Source organism: Pleurodeles waltl, chromosome 7 (genome assembly GCF_031143425.1).
Source record: "Pleurodeles waltl isolate 20211129_DDA chromosome 7, aPleWal1.hap1.20221129, whole genome shotgun sequence".
In the NCBI taxonomy this organism is placed as follows: Eukaryota; Metazoa; Chordata; class Amphibia; order Caudata; family Salamandridae; genus Pleurodeles; species Pleurodeles waltl.
In genome coordinates this window covers 1,181,223,891-1,181,242,808 of record NC_090446.1, presented here as the reverse complement: position 1 = coordinate 1,181,242,808, position 18,918 = coordinate 1,181,223,891, and positions in this window count along the sequence as shown.

Here is an 18,918-nt window from a genome sequence, read left to right as displayed (position 1 = left end):
ATGCAGCAGTGGCACAAAGGTCTTATAAATGAGGCCCTCAGAATGTTAAATGAGTCACTTGTGGGAGCAGTCTAGAAGCCGCCAGGTACTCTAATGAAGGGAATGGCTGAACCAGAAGACAAGCTGGCACAGGAACAAGCTTGAAACTAAGATGACTGAATTTGAGAAGCAAAAACTAGGACAGGTCAGATATAAAGACTAAAGTCTTTTGTAATACTTTTATGTCTGACCTGTCCCGGTTTTATATCATGCACTTCCTGCAGTTCGTCCAACTGTCTCCACCAAACGTGGTCGGTGTATGGCAGTGGGCTCAGGACCCACTCAATATATTTTTTGTATTTTTCTACTGACCAGAAAGAAAAAGCCAGCACTCCAGGAAATGTAGTCACCATTCATTTACTTAGACTTTGCTAACGCATTTCAACCCTTACGGTCATCATCATAGCCAGTGTCATATTAAAATGTCCCATCTCCCTTAAAAAATATATTGAGCAGTTTCATAAACATGGAGGAAAGACTGACCCACTCCAAAGGTGGAACGTCAACAGTATTTCTTATTTACATTTTCTACTTGGTATACAAATCAAATCACCCACCAAAACCTTGATGACAGTTACAAAATTAATTGTAATTAAACAAGAATTAACATGAAATATTAATTCCTAAATATAGACACATTAACTAGTACAATTATTTTCAAATCACATTTGATGGACGTCATTTTTGTCATATATATGTGTACCACTGCCCAGTGGCAAAAGGAGTTAAATACCACTACTATTGAATGACCTTCCAACCTTATGTCTAATCCTTGTAAAGGGAAAAAGAGGGCAATAGAATAGAGAGAAAATACCAATATATATATGTATATATATATATATATATATATATATATATATACATTTTACTCCTATTTCTCAAACTTCAGCCGAAAGCATCTAATCTTTAGTTCTCATCCAACATGGACAAAAAGATCTTCATCCTGGTTACGTCCACCCAGATGTCTACTGTTCAGTCTGATAATGTATTCAGATTCCATCTTCCTAAGAATGTATTCCCTGTCTCCTCCTCTCTGAGTCAGCATCACCGTGTCAATTCCACAGAAAGAAATACCATCAAGTTTTCCGTTATGGACCTATCTACAATGCCATGCCACAGGATAATTCACATTGTTGTTCGCGATGGCACGCCAATGTTCCAAAATTCATTTTTTTTACAGGGAAGGTAGTACTGCCCACATACATGAGTCCACATGGGCAAGTTATATCATAAACAACAAAATCAGAATTAAAGTTGATATCTTCACTTCTCTGCCTGTAGGTAAGCTAAAGGTCTTCTGATTAGTGTTGTGTGCACATGCCTTACACTTAGTGCATCTATAAAAACCCTGCTGTCCTGTGAACCATGTATCCTTCTGCTTGATCAGACAACTATGTACCAGCATGTCCCGCAACAAACTACTCTCTTTATATGTAATTTTAGGACGGGACTAACCAATTGTTTTTCTCAGTGAGTTTCTATGTTTTTTTAAATTCTATTTCCTAGCTATAAAATCCCTGTAACCTTTGTTTTTTTCAGTGAATGTAAAAGGTTTTTTAACGTATACTCATTTTTATTACTATACGTTATTCCTACAGTTGCCTCTGGCCTTCTACAACGAAGTGTTGGCAGCCATTATGGGGCTCAGCTTCAGCCGAGTCCCTGAGAAAAAATGCAAAAATAAAAGGGGGCCAGGACACCCGGACCCCTTAGCTCTGGTGCTGGAGTCCCAAAAGGAAGCCTCCCCAGGGTTAGAATGCTTTTTTTTTTTATTTGCACCGCAAGTCACGGTGGCTCCACGGATCTCGGGAAAATGTAAAAAAAAAATAGTGCTGCTCCTGCGCTTCATAATTCTGAAGCCACCAGGTGGGCCAAATCCTGGAGGAATTGTTAATGTGTGGAGCGGGCACCCAGCCACCCTCTGGAGCCTCGGGGACCACCACTTCCCTAGGGCTTTGATGTAATTCTATGCAGGGGCACCATGCCCCCACTGCAGTCCATGGCATTTGCAGTAAGATTTTGGATGAGAAAACTGTGTGGTGGGGATGCGATTTATAGTTACCGTAGGGCATGAGTTATAGTTACTTGAGATAACTCTAACTATAACAGGTGAATTTCCATGGTTTTGTACGTTTAAAATTTAAGCCCAACTATAACGTCTCTGTAACCTAAGTGCATATGGCTATATAACATGATGTGGCAGAACCTCCACCCTGATCCCCCAGCCCTCATCCCCACTCTGTCTTGCCTCTGCTGTGAGCATGCAGCCACCATCCTCCTGTGCTACCTGAAAGAAACAGATAATAGAATGAAATCAATTTAGAGGTCTCTTGGAAGGAGAGCATAGTTTCATTTCTGCTTTGCAGAATGAATTTATCTTTGTCCCAAAACTGGGACATTGATTGAAGATTAGGAAAAGTGTCAGGGCAATGGGACAGTCCACTTACAACCGGGACTGTCTGAGGAAATCTAGACCATCTGATCACTCTTCTTGAAAGGGCACAGGCCGGTGGCAGCTGCAAAAAAGGGTATTCTGCATGTTGAATCCAGCTGACAGCAGGGAGGCATCGGAGTCTCTGAATGGAGGACAGTTTGGGCAGAATTGTGGCACAAATAGTGAAGCACAGGAGATTACAAAAATAAATAAAAAATTTGAATCATCAATGATGACTAGATGACAGTGTTTTCACTTCATTACAAGGAGCATCTTATGAACTAAGATCACTTTGTCAGCTCGTTGAGACATTCTTAGATGATGCATGTCCGTTCAGTGATTAGCGATATATTTTTTGCCTCTTCTTCGCTGTGTAAGAAATCGAAAGTTGTAGATTCAGACACTAACAATGCTTGTGTGCTTCGAAATACATCATGCTACCAATGGTAAAAACATGGAATACACCAGGGGCCATGTTTACAAAAATCTGATGCATCTGCCTGATGCGTCAAATTTCTTGTGCTCTCATATGATCCCATAACAACGCCATGGATGCCCTGTGTGTACAAATACAGAACACCATGGCACACTTTTTCACAGATGCGTCAGAATTTCTAATGCATCTGTTGGCGCTAAACTCATGCATTGCTGGATTAGTGTAAAAAAGTGATGCTACTCCAGCAATGCAAGGAGGTCACCATAGAGAAAAGCCCTGCATCAATGTTATGCCTGCTCGGAGTAGACGGTACAATTCTGATGCAGTAAAGTCGCATTTAGGTGGTCATTACAACCCTGGCGGTTGGTGTTAAAGCAGCAGTAAAAAATTTGGAATTATGACCGTGGCGGAAACCGCCAACAAAGACAGCCACTTTAACACTCCGACCGCCACGGCGGTACAGACAAACAGCTTGGCATCACCGCCAACAGACAGGCGGAGGACAAAGTACCGCCCACAGTCTCACAACCCACCAATCCGCCACCTTTTCCAGGGTGGATTCACCGTGGATAAAAACACGCCGGAAACAGGACTTCAAAGGGAAAACACTCACCTCTACACATCCCACGAGGAACCAGGACACCATGGAGCCGGATCTCCAAATTCTCCCTGCGATAGTCTTCCTGCTCCTCTACCAGGAGGCGGCGACGACCACGGTGAGTTCTGCACCTACGACATAGGGAAGGGGGGAGGGAAAAAACAGGGACACACACATTCAACACCCCCACCCCCACTCTCACCCACTACAACACACACACCAATACATATTTATACAATATAGTTACACCCCCAATCCCCCGAAAGAATGCAAAGACAAAAGGAAATGAGTGTAACCATTGTAATACTTTAAAATCAAGTATGCAAATGTATATATATACACCATAAACAAAATATACACCAAGCTTAGTAGTCCAGGTAGTGCTCCAATGAAGTCCGTGGAACACTGGGCCCACACGGTATGGGCGAGGCCCACACAAGATCCTCGACCATGATGGAGAGAACACTGCAGGGGCATCAGAGAGCAAGAAAACAGGCACGTCAGGGGGAGGGAAAGGGGGTCACCTCAGCCGGTTGAGTGCACGACAACAAATCCACCAGAGGGCCACATGCCCACTGTTCAATCCTGGGGAGTGCAAAGCCACAGTCTCTCAAGTCTTTACAGTGGGTGGTTTGCCCACTGTACAATCCTGAGCAGTGCAAAGGCAGTCTCTCAAGTCTCTACAGTGGGTGGGTTGCCCACTGCCATATCCTGGGGAGTGCAAAGCCACAGTCTCTCAAGTCTCTACAGTGGGTGGGTTGCCCACTGTTCAATCCTGGGAATGCAAAGCCACAGTCTCTCAAGTCTCTACAGTGGGTGGGTTACCCACTCTACAATCCTGGGGAGTGCAAAGCCACAGTCTCTCAAGTGGATGACAGTCTCCACTGGTTCTGGAGGGGGCATGGTGCCCAGAGTGCTTCATCCTGCTAAGGACAGAGGTAGTGGATGTATCTCTCCACTGGTTCTGGAGGAGGCATGGTGCCCAGAGTGCCTCATCCTGCTAAGGACAGAGGTAGTGGATGTATCTCTTCACTGGTTCTGGAGGGGGCATGGTGCCCAGAGTGCTTCATCCTGCTAAGGACAGAGGTAGGGGATGTATCTCTCCACTGGTTCTGGAGGGGGCATGGTGCCCAGAGTGCTTCATCCTGCTAAGGACAGAGGTAGTGGATGTATCTCTCCACTGGTTCTGGAGGGGGCATGGTGCCCAGAGTGCTTCATCCTGCTCGTGACGGACTCAGTAGCGTCAGTGCCCTTGGCGCTCATGGGCCAGCGGTGCTTAAGGCGGCGGTGCCTTGTTCAGTGGTGCTTGGAGCGGCAGTGGAATATGTGACAGAACAACTAGGTCCTAAACAACTATAGCCTAAACCACTACTGCTAAACAACTAAAAAGTCTCTACAACTAAGTACTGAACAACTACTGTCTGAACAACTATTGTGTCTGAATAACAATTGCCTGAGCAACTAATATATATATATATATTCTAAATAACTAATAAACCATAAAAACCAAAAGGAGAACCTTACCTTAAAATTAGTTGTTCAGGAAATTGTTATTCAGGCACAATTGTTGTTTAGACAGTAGTTGTTCAGTACTTAGTTGTAGAGACTTTTTAGTTGTTTAGCAGTAGTGGTTCAGGCAAGTAGTGGTTTAGACCTAGTTGTTCAGGATGTTTCCCGCGGCAGTGCCCTGTTCAGCGGTGCTTGAGGCGGTGGTGCCCTGTTCAGCGGTGCTTGGAGTGGCAGTGCCCTGTTCATCGGTGCTTGGAGCGGCGGTACCCTGTTCAGCGGTGCATTGAGCGGCAGTGCCCTGTACAGCGGTGCTTGGAGAGGCGGTATCCTGTTCAGCGGTGCTTGGAGCGGCAGTGCCCTGTTCAGCAGTGCTTGAGGCGGTGGGCTCCTTTGCAGTGACTCAGCTGCTCTCTGTTCCAGCGGGGCTTGTGCTGGCGGTCCTCTCTGTCCCAGCGGGGCTTGTGCTGGCGGTCCTCTCTAGCCCAGCTGGGCTTGTGCTGGCGGTCCTCTCTAGCCCAGCAGGGCTTGTGCTGGCGGTCCTCTCTGTCCCAGCGGGGCTTGTGCTGGCGGTCCTCTATAGCCCAACGGGGCTTGTGCAGGCGGTCCTCTCTAGCCCAGCGGGGCTTGTGCTGGCGGTCCTCTCTAGCCCAGCGGGGCTTGTGCTGGCGGTCTTCTCTGTCCCAGAGGGGCTTGTGCTTGCGGTCCTCTCTAGCCCAGCAGGGCTTGTGCTGGTGGGCCTCTCTGTCCCAGCGGGGATGATGGCTGTGGCCTCCTGTGCAGCGGGGATGATGGCGGTGGCCTCCTGGGCAGCGGGGATGATGGCGGTGGCCTCCTGGGCAGTGGGGATGATGGCGGTGGGCTCCTGGGCAGTGGGGATGAGGACGGTCTCCTCCGCTGTGCTGCTCTTCCCAGACTTTCCTGGTTTCTTGTGGCCCTTCCCCACCTTGAAAGGTGTCACAGCTGACGCCACACTCCCACCGGGACCCCTGGGAGTGGCTTTAGTGGCTGGAGTCTTCCCCCTCTCCCATCGGGCATTGGCCAATTTTTGATGCTTCACAGGTGGGGGACTGTCCGTGCTGTGGCTCTGTGCCACACTGGCTGCCCTGGTGGCCGGTGCACTCCAGATTACAGTGACTACAGGCACCACTGGTCCCGGAGATGTTGTGGCTGAGGTGCTAGTTCGGGACCTAGGAGCGGACAGGGTGGGGGAGGTGTGGAAAAGAGGTCAAGGTTGGACAGGAAAAGTTTTTGGGAGACACTGGGACGGGTAGCTGGAGGGGGATTGGAAATGTAGGAAGAGGTTATGGTTGTAGGAGGTGTTCGTTTGCTGACTTTGGGTGAAGGTGCATGGGCTGGAGGCTGTCTTGAGGTGGTTGGCGGTTGGCTGGGTGTGTGTCTGCGTTTGTGTATCTTGGGAGGTGGTGTTACAGACACACTGGGAGAGGACACAGGGGACGTGTGAATGGTAGTGGGGGTGGTGACTGCACGTGAGCGGGGTGTGGTGGTGGGTGTGCTCGTGATGGCAGTAGTGGATGTAGATGTAGTGCATGCAGGTGTGAGTGTAGACGAGACTGGGAGGGAGGAGGGAGACGAGGAGGGGGGACACAGTGGAGGCAGTGGATGTTGGTGTATCTGCATGTGTGTGATGCTTGTGTGAGTGCCCGTGGGATGTGTGGTGCTTATGTTTGCCGGAGCTTCCCTTGTGTGTTGACGTGTGTGCATGCTGGTCTGTAGGTGTGCTTGTGATAGGCTGGGGCACAGGGGATTGGATCTGGGTGGAGGAAGTTGGAGGGGGGAGGCTAGAGACAGGGACAATGGCTGCCATCAGTGCTGAGGCCAGAGTCTGAAAAGTTCACTGAAGGGCCGCCTGACCAGAATGAATACCCTCCAGGAATGCATTTGTTTGTTGCAACTGCCTTTCTACACCCTGGATGGCATTCAAAATGGTAGACTGCCCAACAGTGAGGGACCTGAGGAGGTCAATGGCCTCCTCACTGAGGGCAGCAGGGGTGACAGGGGCAGGGCCTGAGGTGCCTGGGGCGAAGCTGATGCCCACCCTCCTGGGAGAGCGGGCATGGGGCAAAGGCTGAGGGGCTGCTGGGAGGGCGGTGCTGGTAGGGGGGTTGGTGGCTGTACCTGTAGATGGGGGAGGGCACAGATGTTGCCGCCACCACAAGGGAGCTCCCATCAGAGGAAGGACGAGTCTGTGTCGCTGGTCTCAGCTCCTGTCTCCGCTGTGGAGCTCTCCTCGCCCTCCGTCCCACTGGTGAAGTCCGAGTCCGTAGTGTGGCCCTCCATGGCCATGTGGGATGCAGACCCCTTGTGCTCTGGTGCCACTGCTCCTCCACCTGATGATGCTAATGCACACAAGAACAGGGAGACCACAAAAAGGGGGGACAACAGAAGAAAGACATGTAGAATGCATGCATTACCGCTACCGTTGGCGGACACGACAGACACAGAAGCCCCCTGCACTATGCTGCGCTCTTGGGCTCCACTGTTCAATCCCTGGGAAATGGCCTACTAGGCTATGGACGACATCTGCACACATGGATGACACAGGGGCATGACTAGGTGTACTTGGCACTCTATAGAGGTGGGGTGGGGTGCCACATGGCCTGCCTTACAGAGGGACCTTGCCTACTAAACTTGCCCTGGCCTAGGGAAACCCACAGCCCACTTCCCCCACCCAGACCCCTCCACTGCGCGTTAAATCAGCAGGATGAGATTGTACTCACCCCCTTGTGGCTGCTGTGATGCTCTCAAGTGCCCATCCAACTTGGGGTACGCCACCGCCAGGATCCTGAACATTCAGGGGTCATGGTGCGACGGGCACCCCTCCCACATTGGGAGGCCATCCCCAGCTGAGCATCCGCCGTTTTCTTGCTTCAGCAGCGAATGTCCTCCCATCTTTTCCAGCAGTGGGTGCTCCGTCTGTGGAAGACCCCCAGGGTCCGGACGTCCTTGCCGATGGCACACAAATATCTTTTTTCTGGTGAGTGCTGACCTACATGAATTGTACAGGGGGAAGAGAAATTTATTACCAACTGCACTGTCAAAGTAATTGGCCCCCATCCCTACCCTTCCCATGTGGCACATGCACTCACCGTCGTTTCATGCATGCCTCGATATCCCCCCATTCTTACATCCACCCCACTCCACACAGGCATAGCCCATACAGCATGCTCCCAGTGTACTTACCTGTTTGTCTGGAGGACCGTAGAGTAGCATGTACTGGGGGAGGACCCCGTCCACGAGTTTCTCCAACTCCTCCGATGTGAATGTAGGGGCCCTTTTCCCAGACACTCGAGCCATTGTCTCTTCCAGACCGAGGTCACAGCAGCACTTGCAGTGTAGGTCCTCTCCTGTCGAAGATCAGGTATCGAGTGATTGAACAGATAGAAAATGGCGGTCACGTCTGTGGTGGTGCATACCGTCACCGCGGGCGTACATCGTCATTGGCTCATGGGACCCATAGGGTCCAATGTTAACCAAAGCAGCATTGCGCCGCGGCCTTCGAACGCCTACCGCAACGGTGTACAACGCCAGCGCAGTTACCTCACATCCCATTGTCCCACTTTAGAGGTCAGGCAGCCGCCATTTCAGGGGCCCACATGGCTTCATTTTTAACTGCGTCACATCTACCTAGGCCTAGACTCAACACACATACAGGCCACTTTTTTTATTATGATTCGTGTTCTGTGTAAGCTGTGGGTACGTACCTTTGAGTTGGTTGACTCTGTGCTCGCTGTTCTTCTTCATAGGCACCGTACGCTGGGACATGTGAGGAGATGGCGGCATCCTCCGGTGTACCGACCACTGGTGGACCTGTCGACAATGGAGGAAAGACATGTGATCATCACATACAGGCTTGACCGTGCCACAATCCATGAACTGTGTACCCAGCTGGAGCCAGACCTGATGTCAGCTATCCGCCATCCCACAGGAATCCCCCCTCAAATGCAGGTGCTGTCAGTGCTCCATTTCCTTGCAAGTGGGTCATTTCAAACAACAGTAGCCATAGCATCAGGGATGTCCCAGCCTATGTTTTCCAACGTATTGTCCAGAGTGTTGTCTGCCCTGCTGAAATACATGCGCAGCGACATCGTTTTCCCTCAGGTGGAGGATTTGCCTACAGTGAAAGGAGACTTCTATGCCCTGGGACATATCCCCATCATCATAGGTGCAATTGATGGTACCCATGTGGCTTTGGTTCCCCCGCAGGAGTGAACAGGTGTACAGAAACCGGAAGAGTTATCATTCGATGAATGCACAGATGGTATGTTTGGCCGACCAGTACATCTCCCATGTTAATGCCAAGTTCCCTGGCTCAGTGCATGATGCCTACATCCTGCGGAATAGCAGCATCCCTTATGTGATGGGTCAACTCCAGAGGCACTGTGTGTGGCTATTAGGTGAGCACCTGGAAGCAAGACAGTGGGAATGGTTGTCTGGGTCTGGGTTATCCCTCCAGGTTAGTGTGTGTCTATCAGTTGTCCCTCGCCATTTGCAGGTGACTCTGGTTACCCCAACCTGTCATGGCTACTGACCCCAGTGAGGAATCCCAGGACAAGAGCAGAGGAATGCTACAATGAGGCCCATGGGCGAACACGACGTATAATCGAGAGGACCTTCAGCCTCCTGAAAGGCCAGGTTCAGGTGCCTCCATATGACAGGTGGATCCCTATTCTACTCACCAAATAAAGTGTGACAGATCATCGTGGCCTGCTGTATGCTTCACAACTTAGCTTTGCGACGACAGGTGCCTTTTCTGGAGGAGGATGTCCAGATGGCAGTGTTGTTGCAGCTGTGGAGCCTGTGGACAGTGAAGATGAGGAAGCAGAAGAAGAAGACATGGACAACAGGGACTCAGTGATCCAGCAATATTTCCATTGAGACACAGGTAAGAATACAAACCTGCCTACTAAATGTACTGTAACACTACTACCTCTCTACTGTCCGTCGTTTTCACCCAGTGCATGGTCACTGAGTTGTTACTTTCCCTTACGATTTCACAGATGTGGGTCCCACAGTGTGACATCTGCTTTGATTCCTCATGTACGAGAGCTGTGTGACATAGGTATGTTGACATTACAAATGAAATAACGTTTTGACACTATAATTGCTAATACAGTATTCCTAAATCACAGACTGAGTCCAGATTGTTTTGTGCTTCAAGGGTGTTTATTTAAGTGCAAAATATGGGAGGTGGTAGCAAAATGGTGAGGGGTGATGGTGGATGAATTTCCATGGCAGAGTCCAGTCTATTAGTCCCACAGGTGCATTCCCCAAATGGGCATAGGAAGTGGAGCTGGGGCAGTTTAAGGATGGACAGGGTGACAAAGTGGGACAGAAGGATGACATTCAGGGTGGTCTCATTTCTTGGCAGGGGTCTTGGCATTGTTCTCTGTCTTTGTCCTGGATCTCAGGGACTGTTTGCGGGGTGGTTCTCCTTCTGCAGTGTGGTACTAGTGTGGTGGTCCTGTGGCGGTGCCTCCTGTCTACTACCGCCGGCGGAGGTGGTGGGCAGTTCATCGTCTATGCTAGTGTCAGGGGCCACTTGTTGTGCCACAGTGTCCCTCCTGGTGTTGAGTACTTCCTTCAGCACCCCTACGATGGTGCCCAGGGTTGAATTGATGGCTCTGAGTTCCTCCCTGAAGCCCAAATACTGTTTCTCCTGCAGGCGCTGGGTCTCCTGAAACTTGTCCAGTACTGTTGCCATCGTCTCCTGGGAGTGGTGGTAGGCTCCCATAATGTTGTAGAGGGCCTCTTGGAGAGTGGGTTCCCTTGTCCTGTCCTCCCTCTGTCGCACAGCAGCACTCCCAGTTCCCCTGTGTTCCTGGGCCTCCGTCCCCTGGACTGTGTGCCCACTGCCACTGCCCCCAGGTCCCTGTTGTTGTTGGGGTGGTGGATTAGCCTGGGTTCCCTGTAGTGGTGGACACTCTGCTGATTGACATGTCCTGGGGATGGAGATATGGGCTCGCTGGGTGAGTGCTGTGCTGGTGTTTCCAGAGGGGGGAAGCTCTGTAGTGGCCTATGACTGTGTGATGGGAACTGACTGTCCCGAGGTCCCCGATGGGCCGGCTGGTCATCTAGATCCAGTTGGACAGAGGTGCTGTCATCAGTGTGGGCCTCTTCTGTTGGTGGTGTGGACATGTGTGAACCCTCCTGTCCAGTGACGTTGGGTAGGGGTCCTGCAGGGGTATAAAAGGATGTTTATAACATCTGAGTGTGCCACGGTGTGCAATGGGTGGGTGACCGTGTACCCCAGTGCTTGCATTCCTGTGTTGGGCCTTGTGTGATGATGGTTTAGTGGGGTGTATGTGTATGTGCAGTGGGCATGCTTTAGTGATAGGTGTCCATGATTTGTTGTTGCATGCAGGGCTTGGTGTTGGGATGTGTGGGTTGTGATAGTGGAACATTTGTGAGGAGTAGGAGTGATGGGGGTGAGGGTGAAGATGGGGGTATGTGATGGCATGCAGGTAGGGTGTGGGATGTAATAGTTAAGATTTGCCTTACCAGAGTCCATTCCTCCATCTAGTCCTGTGAGGCCCTCAGGATGCAGAATTGCCGAGACCTGCTCCTCCCATGTTGTTAGTTGTGGGGGAGGAGGTAGGATTCCGCCACCAGTCCGCTGAACCGCAAGGTGGTGTCTTGAGACCACGGAACGCACCTTCCCCCGTAGGTCGTTCCACCTCTTCCTAATGTCATCCCGATTTCTTGGGTGCTGTCCCACTGCGTTTACCCTGTCCACGATTCTTCGCCATAGCTCCATCTTCCTTGCAATGGAGGTGTGCTGCACCTGTGCTCCGAATAGCTGTGGCTCTACCCAGACGATTTCCTCCACCATGACCCTGAGCTCCTCCTCCGAGAACCTGGGGTGTCTTTGCCGTGCCATGGGGTGGTGTGGGTGATGTGTGAGGTGGTGTGTGTGGTGATAAGTGTGCTGATATGTAGTGGGGTGTTGTGTGAGGTGCGTGGAAGTTATGTGAGTGATGGTGTTGTGTGCCTCTGGATGCTAGTATTGTTGATGGTGGCGTCTCTCTCTGTGCTTCTTTCTCAATTGTGGTCGTAGGGGTTTGTGGGTGATGTAGGTATGTGTTTTATATTGCATTGGGTGTGTGGGAGTGGTGTGTGTATGTGTATCAGGTGTGTGTATTTCGAATTGTCCTATGTGGCTGTGTTTTGTATATGTGTGTGTATTTTGAGCGCAGCGGTGTTTACCGCCAATGGAATACCGACGTGGAAAGACCGCCGAGTGGATTCATGTGTCGTAATAGTGTGGGCGTATTTCTGTAGGCGTGAAGGTGGGGTTTTGTTTTCGCCAGTTTTTCACTGACCTTTGGTGTGGCGGACTTGTGTGGGTGTCTAAATATTGGCGGATTCCGTGCTGTGGGTCATAATGGCTGTGGTGGATTTCCACGGCGGTGTGTTGGCGGTCTTCTGCACGGCAGTAAGCGGCTTTTACCGCCAATGTTGTAATGATCGCCTTAATGTTTTAAATTTCACTGCATCAGTTCTGCATAGCTTTTCCTATGGGAACGCCTACCCTGCAAACATTATACCTGGCGCAGGTGTAATGTGACGCAAGGGTTTACAAACTAATGCATTGGGTTCATTGGGTTCATTGCATCAGTTTGTAATTCTGGAGCAGTGTATAGTACTGCTAGTGCCACCGTTGCATAAAAAATGTATGCAATGGTGGTGCAAAGGGCTTGTAAATGAGGCGCTAGGTATTACAAAACATCTTATTTTGCTCAAAGAAAAAAAGTCAAAATACAAACAAAAAAGCAAGGATTTATCTTATTGATCTCCAATGTAAGCCCGAAAGAAATGCGGAACATATACTCAAGCATGAAATACGCTTGGTTGATGTCAAAAACTTGGCAGACACTCCGGGAAGTCAAAGCCTAAAAGTGTGGATGGAAACAATGGGGTTACAAGACTGCCACTGGCAGCATGCAGTAAGGTAGGAAGTAGGGATGTGAGAATCTGTGGGACTTCGCTTCTTGAAATTCTATGGATAGCTACACATTACTCAAAGTTATGAAGTTCTTTGCTCTGGGAAATTCACCACGAAGTCGTGGTTATGCAGGGCATAAAGTATACATAGGTAATATTTATTAGGTTAAATCATGCAATGGAGCACATATTTTCTGGAGCCTTTTTTTTTTTTTTTCTGCAAATGGCATTTCCAGCATTTCTTTGCACTGAAAGTCTCCTTAACTTTCTCTGACCCACAGACAGCTCATAAGAATAATCGTCACAACCTGCTGGTTGTGAAGTTTAGTTCTCGTGCCTATTCCCCCAGATTCCTTCAACATCATTGTTGAAGAAGTTTGAGGGAGTTAACTAAATGAATCCTCTGACTTCATCGTGCTGTTACTATTTGTGAATTCTGTGCAATATGTTTCCACTACTTTTTCCTGATACCCCCAAATGTGTGGTTCAGGCAATCCTTATCTCTTGTTTTGATTACTGTGAGGCTCTTTACTCAGGCCTCAGAAAATTTCTGATCCACCATATCCAAATGATTCAGAACCTTGCCATTAGAATTTTGCTAAAGCTTCCCCTACACTTTCCTGTTTCTGGTCAGAGCAAGGCCCTTCCCTTGCTTCTACTGGGAAAACTGCTAATTCCATGCTCATCTGCTACTGTGTTCTTCATAATCATGGAGCTGCCTTAATTAGCGCTAAAATGACAATCTGTTTCCAAACAGTGTGTTCTGTGAAGCCTCTATAGCCACTGTTCCTCAAATCAACTGCACCTGCTTGGGTAGTCATGCCTTCTCCTCACTCGCACCAAAACTCAGGAATGCTCCACTGCAACTCTTTTGCAAGGAATCACCCTCGCTTGTTTTCACAAAGCTCTAGAAACCTCTTAATTCTGATGAGCTTGGTCTCTTTTTGCTCCAGAACCAGACACCCTTCCTGGTTATCAGCTTGCAATTCATAAGTATCACCAACATCATCATCATCTTCAGGCTGCCTAAATAAAACCCTTCAGTGCTGAAAACACTTCCAGCTTCCGCCTGGAAATTCTGTTGAGGTCCACTCTCTGTGAGATCAGCATGGAAAAATTCCACAAATTCATTGGTGATTGTTGCATTCATTGCTCTGTTATAGAAATAATAGAACAAAGCCCTGGGGCGTCCAGTTTAACTCGTCTTGTGAGGTACATAAGAAAGTACCCTCGATGACAAGGGAAGTCAAACGGTGGTGTACACCTGAAAACCACCTTCAATCCTCCGAACATCACCCAAGCCAATACTTAAACCTGTAGTCAAGATTATGGTAGTTGCTTATATTTTCACAGGAATCAAGACAAATAACAGAAGTTTTAGGAAATAAGCAACCACAATTAACAACACATAATTTGATCTAGGCTTGAAACAGAGTTATGCCCGATGTTGCACCTTTGTCCCTCATGCATCACCTGACCCATTACATAGCGGTTTTAAACAACTGGGATGCCTAGAAAACCGAGAGAGTACATCTTGGGATGTATCTTACCAAGTCCAACATTTAATTGAGGAGAGCAGTGGTCCCAGATTTGATGGCTCTTTTACCTTGACAGGCTTAAGTGAAGATCGAAAGGAGGATAGTAGGGTTGGCAGTAGGAGAAGAACTTCTCTGACAGAATAAAGTTCCTACTTGGAAAAATATGAGTGGGGAAAATGCAGTCAATATCGGCCCAAAACATGGGAGAGCTGATCATACAGAGATCTTCATCAAAGGGTACTCTTTTGGTGCATGTTTCCTGTCTGCACTACACCCTGCATTTTACAAGTGGAAGAATTTAGTGCAACTCAGGATGGACATCCTATCTAACCAGTGGAAAAATGCAGTGCTCAGAATATTAGTCTAGTAAGCCTTCTAGTGATGAGGGAAAGTTAGAAGTATGCCACATCTAGATTTGATTGTGTGATAGTGACCAATGCCTCCTTGAAGGTTGTATCCATCCGGACATATGGTGACGTAGTGGTCATTACAGATTTCAAAACAGAAGACATCAAGTAGGTCCAAGGATATCTTTAGAACTCATGTCAGTCCCCAAAATGTCAAGCATAAAGTTTGGAAATGGTGATAGTTAATAAATATGCCAAGGACTGACATTTTGTCTGGTGTCCTCCATGGCAATATCTGCATTCAAAGCAAATTCCTTGCTAAAGTCACTGTCCAAACTTTTTATATTAATTTAATTTCTTCAACTCAATCAATATTGGTTTGCATACATGAGAACATTACCATGATTTATAGTGAGGTGAAGTCTGCAGCTTCAGAATTCAACACGTGACAGAGAATAAATATAGACTATGGGCCTCATTACAACCCTGGTGGTCCAAGACCGCCAGGGCTGTTTTGACGATTGCACCGCCAACAGGCTGGCGGTGCAATTTTGGGAATTATGACCATGGCGGAAGCACCGTGGTCGCACCGGCGGGACCGGTGGCTTTCCGCCACGTTTGTCCAAGCCCTGCCCAGGGGATTACGAGTCCCCCTCCCGCCAGCCTTTTCATGGTGGTAGGAACCGCCATGAAAAGGCTGGCGGAAAGGGGAGTCGCGGGGCCCCCTGGCACAGCCCCATGAAGCGTTTCACTGTCTTTAAAGCAGACAGTGAAAAGCTCGACGGGTGCAACTGCACCCGTCACACGGCCACAACACCGCCGGATCTATTTGGAGCCGGCTCCCATGTTGCGGCAGACATCCCCCGCCGGCCCAGCAGTGATGTCGAATTGGCCACCGCGGGAGCACAGCGGTTACAACTTGGCGTTTGAGGGCCTGTCTTACAGTGACCAAACTGTAGGATTCAAAACAGAATTGCCATTCTGAAGAATAGCCTATATAAGGACCTAATTTGTGATAAGAGTAATATCATACTTATGAATGTCTCTAAAAGCATGTCAGAACAGCAATGAGAGACACCATAAAGCAGCATCCTACTTTGAATCAATGTAAACGACACCATGGGAACCGTGGGAATCTGACATTTCTGAGGCGTATTAAAATTGAGGAATTATATTCTCTAGATACTACATTAGCATTGTCTGAGGGCAAACAGCTTGCCCTAAAATGTACCGCTCTCCTCTCTCCTATAAAACTAGCAATAGCCAACACATGGGAAAACCTTCCCCTTGTCTACGATTTTTCCAGGTAGTGACTTTTTGGGATGTTTAGGTAGAAGGGCATTTGTTATTGTTTAAGTTCCTCATTATTGTTGCCACATTATTTTCTAGTAATGTGAAGACTAGAGGGGGACGGTCATTTAGAGTTTTGTGGAATGGGATAAAGCATAATATGACAGGGCTTTAGCCCCACAGAGTCACTTATTCCACTTTCCCAATTGTGGGGTGAAGAAAACAAAAAAATGATAGGTGAATTGTTTAAATTATCCTCAGACACCACTTATAGATAAAATGGGCCACTACCTACTCCATCAAGTTTTGCCCAGCATGCCATCCCAGACAGGAAATAGCGACATGCAAATCAGTCCTGATGCCTGCGCATATATGAACGATCCAGCCTGAAATGCCAAACCAGATCCTCAATGCGCTGAAACACAAGCAACCCCAGATTGGTTTAGGTTGCTTTGGGGCTTATCAGCAGGGTGCAGTCTGTGTTGTATGGCACAGTGAGCATGAGATTCAAGTCTGCGAAAACTTTAGATGTAAAGAAACAGGAGGGTTTCCGGCAGAGGAGCCTCAGCCAGCACCACCATTAGACACCCTTGTCTCGGTGTCCCATTGTCCACAGGACTGCTGGATCACATTGGTGGTAGCTCTGCCCTGTTTGGCCACTGTATATCCCTGCCCTTGTCAAACATAGTACAGGGGACGAGAACAGGGAAAAAACATCGGTCTTGATGCTCATAATGAAAACTCCACTGCTAGTTTGCTTTCCAGGTACAAATCCCTGTTTTGAGACCTTGTTTCTGACAAAGATAATATATTGCCAAGTGGCTAAATAAGCATTGCAATCGACTTGTCAGTGAACGGTGACAAACGTGTATCTGCGAGTGCGGATGATGCATTTTCATCACCGTGATCTCATCAGTGCAGCATTCGATTTAGCGGGCTTCTTTGATCCCTCACGAGGGTTTAAATGACACCCATATGAGCTTTCCCCTAGCTTTACCCTTGCTAGGTCTGGTCTTTTTAGACAACATGAGCTCTTTCAGCAGACTATTGTTTTAAAAAAATATATACATAATACACACGGAAAGTGTGGCGTTTGGTAATTGAGCTTCATCCCTTGGTCTGTTAAAATGTTATTTACATTTTGATTCCTTCCACTACAGCATACAACAGGGAGTAATAGATCAGACCACTTTACCTGTATGATCCCTTCTCTTCGAGTGCCTGAACAAAGCCTGCACACATTAGATATACCTAAACACAGTTGCATTCTCTTCAGGGGCAAATCTGGTTCAAAATGTTTTTCACTTTATTTGCTACATTAAGTTTAAATACTAGCTTTTACGTTGCCTAGCTTTGGGTGACCATTAGATGTCGATTTATTGCTAATCTCCTTTTTAAAGTTGTTGCTATAACGTGTTTAAGAGGCATTGTAAAATTGCAGCTGCTTGCTATTTATGTAGTTAGTTGGGTGGCGATATATCCTTGTCTCCTTCACAAGTAATAATAATAAAATGAATGTTTCAACTGAAGGACCCTCATTTTCTTATAAAGAAAATCATTAGTAACATGGCCACGTTAGTGAATTCTTTAATTGTAAGCTTTTGGTTGCAAGGATATGACAGCCAGATTTAGGTGGCTGCCTGTATTTGTTTTTATTTGTGCTACATGTTTGCAATAAATGTATCCATCTCACCAGCTTTGCAAGGTCAGACCTACTGGCTTTGTCTTACCTAAGGACCCTTTACAATGTATAGGCTGTTTGGGCTATTGTTTTATGATATACACGTTCTAATGTGTGTGTTTATGTGTAGATTGTATAAATGTACCTCCCTTTTTTCCTGTTTGGACATGTCCTCACATCCCTTTTGTCTTTCTTTTTAGTCTTTTCCAGGTTGTTGTTCCTTCTGAGGGGTTTTATTGAAGCACATTATTTTTGTTTAGCTAGCTCATGTACTAAAGGTCGAGTCTTAAAATAATTTCGAACGTACAGTTTAAAAGGATGATAGAGATGCACAGGTGATGTATAACATTGTGCATATGGTATACCATTTCCACTTCATGGTCTGCTTCCTTGCCTGGCATTGGTAAAATATGGTGTGAGGAAATTACAGGTATCCTTTGGGTTCTGTCAAATACTACTCTCTTTTTAGTGGAAAAAATGAAAGTTATTTTCATGTCTTTATATTTTTGGGACATTGAAGTCATGGAGATTCACATATTACTTCCTAATTTTTGTGGTTATTTTCTGAAGTGACACAACAAGAAATGGGGGCAGGACAAAAGAATTGGCATGACTAATAGACCTGGGTTACACTGGTGTTTATTCATAAAGGGAAGTCTACACAGGTAATTTTACTACTAGAAAATCTACCCTTACACCTCTGAGTAACTTTACTGCTTTAGGCTATTCACAAAATCCAGGTGTAAAGTTACTTAAAAGTGTAGATTGACCTATCTCCACCCGTCAAATGGGGCAGAGGGATGTTTATCAGTGTAAATTTACTACAGCCACAAAGGAACTGTAGTACATTATTTTCATTAAATGTAATAGATTGAATAATTACAGTTTAAATTAAGTTATGGATGCTGTATCCGGCAGACATCTCCCTATGGTAAAGCACAGAGAAAATGTAAACGTTTTGAGAAGATTTAAAACATTTGTTGAACTAACTTGAAAATAATTAGTAAAATTATTAATATGTTAAATATTCTTGTAAATTCGTCTTATATATTTATTTTAAATTAAAACATTAAAAAAAAAATAT